Consider the following 10,257-nt stretch of genomic DNA (forward strand, 5'->3'; position numbering starts at 1 on the left):
ACCCGGGAGGCGGAGCTTGCAGTGAGCCGAGATCGCGCCACTGCACTCCAGCCTGGGCAACAGCGTGAGACTCCATCTCAAAAAAAAAAAAAAAAAAAAAGACGTAGGAGAATTCCTACTGGAGAAAAACCATAAATATGTAAGAGTTTGTGGCAAGGCTTTCAGGCATGATTCGCACCTGGCACAGCATCCTAGAATTCACACTGGAGAGAAGCCTTACAAGTGTAATGAGTGTGACAGAGTCTTTAGTGGGCAGTCAACACTTGTTTACCATCAGGCACTTCATGGTGTAGGTAAACTTTACTGATGTAATGATTGTCACAAAGTCTTCAGTAATGCTACAACCATTGTGAATCATTGGAGAATCCATAATGAAGAGAGATCATACTAGTGTAATAAATTTGGCAGATTTTTCAGATGTTGTTCATACCTTGCAGTTCATCGGTGAACTCATGCTGGAGAGAAACCTTACAAATGTCATGATTGTGGCAACGTCTTCAGTCAAGCTTCATCCTATGCAAAACATAGGATAATTCATACAGGAGAGAAACCTCACAAGTGTGATGATTGTGGCAAAGCCTTTACTTCACACCTCATTAGACATCAGAGAATGCATACTGGACAGAAATCTTACAAATGTCATCACGGTGCCAAGGTCTTCAGTCTGAGTTCACTTCTTGCAGAATATCAGAAAATTCATTTTGGAGGTAGTTGTTCCAAATGCAATGAATAGAGCAAACAATCAAGCATTAATTGACATTAGAGTCAATTCAGCGTTGACTTGAGTTTGAGTTGACTTAACGTTGAGGTCAAGCATTAATTGACATTGAAGTGTTTATGTTAAGAGGATTGGGCCAGGCACAGTGGCTCACACCTGTAATCCGAGCGCTTTGGGAGGCCAAGGTGGGTACATCACTTGAGGTCAGGAGTTTGAGATCAGCCTGGCCAACAGATGTGAGCCATTTTCCCTGCGTGTTTTTCATTTCTTTAACAAAAACTGATAGGGATTTTTATGGGTATTGTGTTGAATCTAAATCACATTGGGTTATATAATCATTTAACAATATTAATTTTTCCAAACCATCAATATGGATTGTAGCTCTATGTTTTTAATCATTTCAATCAATGTTTGTAGATGTCAAGGTACAAATTTCTGACCTTTTTATGTTTGTTTCTTTTTTTTTTTTTTTTTTTTGAGATGGAGTCTTGCTCTGTCACCCGGGCTGGAGTGCAGTGGCCGGATCTCAGCTCACTGCAAGCTCCACCTCCTGGGTTCATGCCGTTGTCCTGCCTCAGCCTCCCGAGTAGCTAGGACTATAGGCGCCGGCCACCTTGCCCGGCTAGTTTTTTGTATTTTTTTCTTTTAGTAGAGTCGGGGTTTCACCATGTTAGCCAGGATGGTCTTGATCTCCTGACCTCGTGATCCACCCGTCTCGGCCTCCCAAAGTGCTGGGATTACAGGCTTGAGCCACCGCGCCCGGCCGTTTATTTCTAAGTATTTCTTAATTTAAGTTCTCCAGCAAATGGAAGTGTTTTAAAATTTCCTTTTAAAATTGTTTATTGTTAGACTGTGGAAATTCAACTAATTTTTTGGTGCTAATATGGTATTGTGCAAATCCACTGAATATGTTACTTAGTTCCAGTAGTATTTTGGTTGACTCTGTGATTTTCTACACAGAAGATCATGTCATCTACAAACAAATATAATTTTACTTCTTTCTTTCTGACTTGGATGAGTTTTATTTCCTCTGCTATTTAATTGCTCTGTCTAGGACAGCCAGTATTGATTGAATAGAAGGGGTGAGCGCATTCTAGCATCATGTGAGGTCCTACAGGAAGAGCATTCCATTTTCCCTGCTTGGTTATTTATTCATTTGTCATTTCATGGATGGTCTTTCTATTGTTGAGGCAAATTTCCTTTTCTATCTATTTTGTTTAGGATTTCTATGATGACTGGATTTTGAATTTTGTGAAATACTTTTTTCCATCTATTAAGATGATGTGGTTTTCATCTTTCATTCTGTTCAAGTGGTATATCACATTGATTTGCTTGAATATGTTGAACCATCCTTGCATTCCAGAAATAAGTGGCACTCGAATATCTACATTTTTTAAATGTCCTCTTGAATACAGTTTTCTAGTACAAGGGATCTTGAAGAAGTTCATGGAAAAATACATATTATGAGAAAATTGTGCATGAATTTCACAGTTTTTGCACCAAAATAACCTGGTGCATGCCTGTAATCTCAGCTTCTCTGGAGGCTGAGGCAGGAGAATCACTTGAAGCCATTTGGCAGAGATTGAGGTGAGTTGAAATCACGCCATTGGACTCCAGCCTGGGCAACAAGAGTGAAACTCCATCTCAAAAAAAAAAAATAGAAAAAGAAATAGAAAACATCACTGATTGGTGAAAGCTATTGAATTAGACAGAAATGTAACTCTGAAAATATATATTTAGGCCGGGCGCGGTGGCTCAAGCCTGTAATCCCAGCACTTTGGGAGGCCGAGACGGGCGGATCACGAGGTCAGGAGATCGAGACCATCCTGGCTAACACGGTGAAACCCCGTCTCTACTAAAAAATACAAAAAACTAGCTGGGCGAGGTGGCGGGCGCCTGTAGTCCCAGCTACTTGGGAGGCTGAGGCAGGAGAATGGCATAAACCCGGGAGGCGGGGCTCGCGGTGAGCTGAGATCCGGCCACTGTACTCCAGCCTGGGCGACAGAGCGAGACTCCGTCTCAAAAAAAAAAGAAAAAGAAAATATATATTTAAATATTGAATAATGAGCATTTCTGAATGGTGTGTATATACATATATATTTTGTATGTGATTTCAGATGCAATTTTAGATATTGTATGAAATTGTATAGGCAGAAGGATACAGCACAAACTGGTAAAAATTATGTCTAGATATAAATGACTACTTTTTATTTTAGTGTTTAAATATTTTATTACATTTGTTCAGGTGAGTGTTAATTTTCTATTTATGCATTGCCACAGTATAGCCAGCAGTTTACTACAACACTCATTTATTTTCTCACAGTTCATAGATGAAAAATGTGTCAGGTTTTTGTGGGTACTCTGGTTTCACAAGGCCAAAATCAAGGTCAAAGCCATGGGATCGAGTCTGAGATTGTGGGGGCAGAATTTCCTTCTAAGCCCATTCAGATTGTTGTCAGAATTCATTTCTTTCTCCTGGTCCCCATATATTCAAAATCCAGCACGTGAAATCACCCTCGCGCTCCTGGGTCCTAACTTCCTCTGCTTTTGCATCTCTCTGACATACATTTCTGCTGCAAGGACACATAGGACCTACCCAGATAATCCAGGATAACTTTATTTATTTTTTTTCTTTTTTTGTTTTTCTTTTTTTTTTTTGTGAGACTGAGTCTTGCTCTGTTGACCAGTCTGAAGTGCAGTGATGCAATCTCTGCTCACTGCAACCAGTGCCTCCCGGGTTAAAGCGATTCTCCTGCCTCAGCCTCCCGAGTAGCTGGGATTACAGGCACACACCGCCGTGCTGGCTAATTTTTGTATTTTTAGTAGAGATGGGGTTTCACCATGTTAGCCAGGCTGGTCTTGAACTCTTGACCTCAAGTGATCCACCCACCTCGGCCTTTCAAAATGCTGGGATTACACACAGTTTTCTCTTTCAAAGTCAGATGAGGTCAGGCATGGTGGGGGGTGCCTATAATCCCAGCTACTCAGGAGACTGAGGAAGGAGGATCGCTTGAACCAGAGCGGCGAGGATGCGGTGAGCCAAGATCGCGCCACTGCACTCCAGCCTGGTTGACAGAGCAAAACTGAGTCTCAAAAAAAAAAAAAAAATTCAAATGACTAGTAACCTTCATTAATTAGGAAATTACCAGCCAAATTCCTTTTGGTAGGTAGCATAACATAAACACAGGAGTAGCACCAGGAGTTGGAGACCTGCCTGCAACATCATAGGACCAGTAAACTTTTTTGCACTAAGAAAAAAATTAGTCTAGCTAGAAAATTATTAACATTTGGAATATTTCTGTAAAGAGAAATTGGTATACTATATATTGATAAACTACATTTGTAATACTATAGTTTACATAGTAAAATATTACATAGTAAAATATATTTTATTTATTTCATATATTTATATTAATTATATTTATATAAAATATAGTATTTTATAGTAAAGTATGGTATTTTACAATACTGTATTTTACATGATCTCGTACCATTTTATGGCTGCATAGGCCATGATGTATGGGTACCACAATAACTATACATCAATATAATTAACTATACATCAATATAATTGTATAGTAATATATATTTAAATATTGGTAAACTATATGTTTCTATGAAATTTCTATATTATTTGGTATTCAGTTGTGCTCATGAGTCGATTTATTTCTTTTTTTTTTTTTCTGAGACCAAATCTTGTTCTGTAGCCCAGATCTGGGGAGCAGTATTGCAATCTCGGCTCACTGCAACCTCTGCCTCCCAGGTTCAAGCAATTCTCCTCTCTCAGCCTTCCAAGTAGTTGGGATTACAGGCGTGCACAACCATGCCCAGCTAATTTTTGTATTTTTAGTAGAGACGAGGTTTCACCATGTTGGCCAGGCCGGTCTCGAACTCCTAACCTCAGGTGATCTGCCTGCCTAGGCCTCTCAAAGTGCTAGGATTACAGGCATGAGCCACCGTGCCGGACCAGGTTTCTTTCATTTTTAAAAGACTTTTAAGTTCAAACAGGTGCAGGTTTGTTACATAGGTAAACATGTGTCATGGAGTTTGTTGTACAGATCACTTCGTCATCAGGGTATAAATTCTAGAGCCCACTAATCATATTTCCTGATCCTCTTCCTTCTCCCACCCTTCGCCCTCCAATAGGTCCCAGTGTGTGTTGTTCCCCTCTATGTATCTGTCTTCTCATCATTTACCTCTGTCTTATAAGTGGGAACATGTGGCATTTGGGTTTGTGTTCCTGTGTGAGTTTGCTAAGGAAAATGGCCTCCAGCTCCATCCATGTCCCTGCAAAGGACATGGTCTCGTTCTTTTTTATGGCTGCATAGTCCGTGAGGTATAGGTACCACATTTTCTTTATCCAGTCCACCAGTGATGGGCATTTAAATTTCTTCATGTTTGCTGTCGTGAATACGGCTGCAGAGAACATATATGCACATGCGTCTTTATGATAGAACAATTTATATTCCTTTAGGCATGTATCCAGTAATGAGATTGCTCGGTCAAATGATATATCTGTCTTTAGGTCTATTTTGTGGAAGGCAGAGTGACAAGTTCAAAAATTTTTAATTTAAACTAATGGCTTTATGTTCTTCCTTTCACTTCCTTTCATGTCTTTCAAAATCCATCTTAAGCACTTTGCCTGATTCCAATCATCTGCATATAGCTTAAACTATCAAAGATCTAAATATTATAAGAAAATCTACTTTGGGTGGAAAGACTTCTCTGGGAGGCAGAGAATCCACTGAGACATACGTAGCGTGTGTTAGGTGCCTGACATACCAGACCTCAGTATTTCCTGCTTCCTTCTTGTGAGACCCTCTCTGCCTCCAGGGATCAAAGAGAAGAATCTCCCCAGACACTCTAAAATCCCTTTGGAGATGCTACCTAGGAATTAGTAAATGTTTTGTTCGTAATTACAACAGGGAAATAAAGTTTTAAAAATATAATAGCGTCCTAGGACTGCACTGTTACCTGTGACAGGTAAAATGATCATTGCAGTTGTGAGAGCAGGTCAGTACACAGAACCACAAGCCCATATCTAGCAGCCTGGCTGCTGCCCTCTAATATAATACTGACTGGCATGACCAGGTCACTGAGCTCACCATCCAGACAGAATGATGGGTCAGGTGAGTGTTTTATGCTTCAGTTTGACAGGTAGAGTCTGGAATAGAAGGAGGTATATAAGAAGTCCAGATATGGCCGGGCGTGGTGGCTCACGCCTGTAATCCTAGCACTTTGGGAGGCCAAGGGGGGAGTGGATTGCCTGAGGTCAGGAGTTCGAGACCAGCCTGGCCAACATGGCTAAACCCATCTCTACTAAAAATACAAAAATTACCGGGCTTGGTGGCGAGCGCCTATAATCCCAACTACTCTGGAGGCTGAGGCAGGAGAATCGCTTCAACCTGGGGAACGGAGGTTATCATGAGCCGAGATCATGCTGCTTCACTCCATCCTGGGTGTAGGAGCAAAACTCCATCTTGGGAGAAAAAAAAAAGGTCCAGATAAGTGATCACATCAAGAAAAGGGAATCTTAGGGGTTTGAAACTAGTCTAATGTCAAAGCCACACAGGAAGGAGGAATAATTCCTGGAGCATGAGCTGAGCCAGGAAGGAGAGTTGGGGACTGTAGACCCTATCCCAGTCCTTGATGGCTCCTAATGTAGTTTAGTTTAATCCTTCCATAATAATGATTTTTTGGTATTTAATCCACATGATGATGAAACCTGGGTTTTAAGGTCCTTGAAGACTGGAACTCTAAAATCTATCTGTGGTTCAGCCACTTTACACAAATCATAGAAAGACTATTAAGGATAATTAGAAGTATGCCCTTATGACCCTAATGCTGGAAATCATTGGGATAAATCTACAAGAATTATCTAATACTGTGCGGAATCCGCGCCCTCAAGTGGCAGTTGCTGGCATAGAAATGTTATCTCAAAGTTCTCTGAAGGGCTAAATGGAGAGTCATTGTTTCTCTGTTGAAAACATAAGGAGTCTGTTGATTATGGTGAGACTGTTTTCAGTCTTGAAGTTAGGAAGGCAACGTTTAGGGAACAGAAAAGTTTCTAATAATCAGTTTTAGATAGCAGTTGTCAGTCTTGGAATATCTTGTAATGCTGTTGTCTGGCTTAGAAGAAACTCTAATATCCAGTTCTCATCACAATACAGTAAGTTGGTGAGGTGATGCATATGTTAATTAGCTTGATTGAATCTTTCTACAATGTATACATAGATCTAAACATCCCATTATATCCCCTAAATAGACACAATTATTGGCTAGTTAAAAATAAATAAATGTGACGGGGCGCAGTGGCTCACACCTGTAATCCCAGCATTTTGGGAGGCCGAGGCAGGTGGATCACTTGAGGTCAAGAATTCAAGACCAGCCTGGCCAACATGGCGAAACCCCATCTCTACTAAAAATACAAAAGATTACCTGGGCGTGGTGGCAGGCACCTGTAATCCCAGCTACTTGGAAGGATGAGGCAGGGAGAATTTCTTGAATCCAGGAGGTGGAGGTTGTGGTGAGCCAAGACCGCGCCACTGCACTCCAGCCTGGGCAACAGAGTGAGGCTCGGTCTCAAAAATAATAAATAAATAAATAAATAGGGCCATGTGCAGTGGCTCACACCTGTAATCCCAGCACTTTGGGAGACTGAGGTGGGCGGATCACGAAGTCAGGAGATCGAGACCATCCTGGCCAACATGGTGAATCCCCATCTCTACTAAAAATACAAAAATTAGCTGGGCGTGGTGGCGCATGCCTGTAATCCCAGCTACTCAGGAGGCTGAGGCAGGAGAAATGCTTAAACCAGGGAGTCAGAGGTTGCAGTGAGCCAAGATCGCACCACTGCACTCCAGCCTGGCGACAGAGTGAGTATCCATCTCAAAAAATAAAATAAAAAAATAATCCAATCCAAATCTACCACTTCAATTTATCAAATGCACAAGATTCCATGCCTTACAGATTTAATTTTTGTATATGTTCTATATTCACAGCTTTTACAAATCTCACCTCAACACTTACTGTTTTACTCATTGTATGTATTCATTAATTGATGAGTATATAGAGAGATCAGACTGTTACTGTGTCTATGTAGAAAGAAGTAGACTTAAGAGACTCCATTTTGTTCTGTACTAAGAGAAATTCCTCTGCCTTGAGATGCTGTTAATCTGTAACCCTAGCCCCAACCCTGTGCTTGCAGAGACATGTGCTGTGTTGACTCAAGGTTTAATGGATTTAGGGTTGTGCAGGATGTGCTTTGTTAAACAAGTGCTTGAAGGCAGTATGCTTGGTAAAAGTCATCGCCATTCTCTATCTCGAGTACCCAGGGACACAATACACTGTGGAAGGCCACAGGGACCTCTGCCCAGGAAAGCCAGGTATTGTCCAAGCTTTCTTCCCATGTGATAGCCTGAGATATGGCCTCATGGGAAGGGAAAGACCTGACCATCCCCCAGCCCGACATCCAGAAAGGGTCTATGCTGAGGAGGATGAGTGAAAGAGGAAGGCCTCTTTGCAGCTGAGATAAGAGGAAGGCATCTGTCTCCTGCTTGTCCCTGGGAATAAAATGTCTCCGTGTAAAACCTGATAGTATGTTCTATTTACTGAGATAGGCGAAAATCACCTTAGGGCTGGAGGTGAGACATGCTGGCGGCAATACTGCCTTTTAATGCACCGAGATGTCTGTGTATGTGCACATCAAAGCACAGCACCTTTCCTTAAACTTATTTATGACACAGAGTCCTTTACTCACATGTTTTCCTGCTGACCCTCTCCCCACCATTACCCTATAGTCCTGCCACATCCCCCTTTCCAAGAAGGTAGAGATAGTGTTCCATAAATGCTGAGGGAACTCAGCGACCAGTGCCGATGTGGGTCCTCCGTATACTGAGTGCGGGTCCCCTGGGTCCACTGTTCTTTCTCTACGCTTTGTCTCTGTCTCTCATTTCTTTTCTCAGTCCCTCATCCCAACTGACAAGAAACACCCACAGATGTGGGGGGGCTGGCCCCCTTCGGAAAATAGAGACAGTTTTTTTTTTTTTTGGAAATGATTTTGCTCTTATTACCCAGGCTGGAGTGCAGTGGCACTATCTCAGTTCACTGCTACATCTGCCTTCCAGTTTCAAGCAATTCTCCTGCCTCAGCCTCCCTAGTATCTGTGATTACAGGCGCCCACCACTATTCCCGGCTAATTTTTGTATTTTAGTAGAGATGGGGTGTCTCCATGTTGGTCAGGCTGCTCTCAAACTCCCAACCTCAAGTGATCCGCCCACCTCGGCCTCCCAACGTGCTGGAATTACAGGCATCAGCCACCGCATTGGGCCATTATAATTTAATTTCTACCCTACTTTATTTTATGATCCTCTAGTGTTTCATGTCATGTAGGACATGATATCAGAATGTCCATGTAGTTAGGACATGATATCAGAATGTCCATTAATGCCTGTGGTAGGTGCCACCGTACTTTCTTTCCTGGTATAAAAGGAAGTGAGTCTCTCTGTAGCTATCCTGATATGGGGCCAATCTTTTAAATCTAATTTAGTCATGAGGCAGATTCTGTAATTTTATACTCCAATCAGTGGATCTACATTTTATCAAAGTCTTTAAAGATTTATTCAAAATTGGTATCAGCTTCTGGGGTAATATTTTACACATCAATGGAAACCGGTCAAAAACAAAATTATGAAATTAAACGTCACCTGTGTAAAATATACAGACAAGATATAAAATAAAAATTAAATATGTATCTTCATTATTGGAAGAACTCTGCTAACTGGCTTTGACAGTAGAGCATGGTGGTTAACGCACTCTGAAATCAGCCCAGACAAGATCAGTCCCCATTCCACCCCAAACACGGTGTCAATTTACACAAATCATGTCATCTCTCTGTGCTTGAGTCCTCTTGGTCTTTATAATGGTGGTGCCTGGCTCATAGATTATGAAGACTATGGAGGTGAATACACGTCTGTTCTTCATAGCAAAGAGCAATTCATTGCAAATACACTTAAAATGAGACACATCCAAAGATGGCAAACTCTTCATAATAGAAAGTAACTTTATGAAGTATTTCTATTTATTTTTTGAGACAGGGTGTCACTTTGTCACCTAGGCTGGTGAAAATAACCAATCAACTTGCTGCACTCTATGCACTGGTCTTGAATGGAAAATGTGGTGATTCTGCTAAAGCTTCTCTGTCTTTCCCCGTGTGTGAAACCTTACCATCTCTACTTGGGTACGCTCATCCCATTCATTTAGAGTTGATGTTTCCAGGTGGCTATCCTCACGCTTTGTGTTCACATAAACTCTATACTTAATCATATATTCTAAATTTTATTATTTACTATTGACATCAGTTTCTATCGGATTCTAGGAGCCTCACCAGAGAGGGCACCTGTCGCCATGTTGTAAAACTCACACTTGTCAAGAAGACATGGGTTAGGGTTTCTCCGCCTCCCTCAGGATGAAGCTAATTAGCTGACACAGATGGTCACCTCCACTACCATGTAGAGCCAGGATGAACTACATGTGACCAA

General features: G+C 41.4%; 1 protein-coding gene and 1 pseudogene across 1 annotated transcript in view; both read left to right on the plus strand.

Annotated features, from left to right (window-relative positions):
- The window catches only part of LOC102146399 (tropomyosin-2-like), a 133,927-nt gene that overhangs the window by 87,255 nt on the left and 36,415 nt on the right, over positions 1-10,257 (plus strand).
- LOC135968568 (uncharacterized) lies at positions 26-1,727 on the plus strand (annotated as a pseudogene).

The sequence above is a fragment of the Macaca fascicularis genome, chromosome 19 (assembly GCF_037993035.2).
Source record: "Macaca fascicularis isolate 582-1 chromosome 19, T2T-MFA8v1.1".
NCBI lineage: Eukaryota > Metazoa > Chordata > Mammalia > Primates > Cercopithecidae > Macaca > Macaca fascicularis.